The sequence below is a fragment of the Opisthorchis viverrini genome (assembly GCF_000715545.1).
Source record: "Opisthorchis viverrini unplaced genomic scaffold opera_v5_232, whole genome shotgun sequence".
NCBI lineage: Eukaryota > Metazoa > Platyhelminthes > Trematoda > Opisthorchiida > Opisthorchiidae > Opisthorchis > Opisthorchis viverrini.
In genome coordinates, this window is record NW_008751891.1 from 362,993 (window position 1) to 363,231 (window position 239).

Below are 239 nucleotides of genomic sequence, written 5' to 3' on the forward strand. Positions count from 1 at the left end.
CGCCACAGTAACATGCGAAGATTCTGGTGCTTGAAAAATACAGCCTTCGACACTGGAGTGAACTGAACTTCCTTCAGGTGAGAGGTCATAGGTTCTACAGCGTCTAGGACTGCGTATGTTCTCTCAAACGCCACCGGGCTCCTGGTCCGGATGACCTTCCACCTGCATTGTTCAAAAACGGTGGTGAAGTCCTCAGTCAGCGCTTGTCCGATCTGTTTGCTTGCATTTGGGAAAAGGAG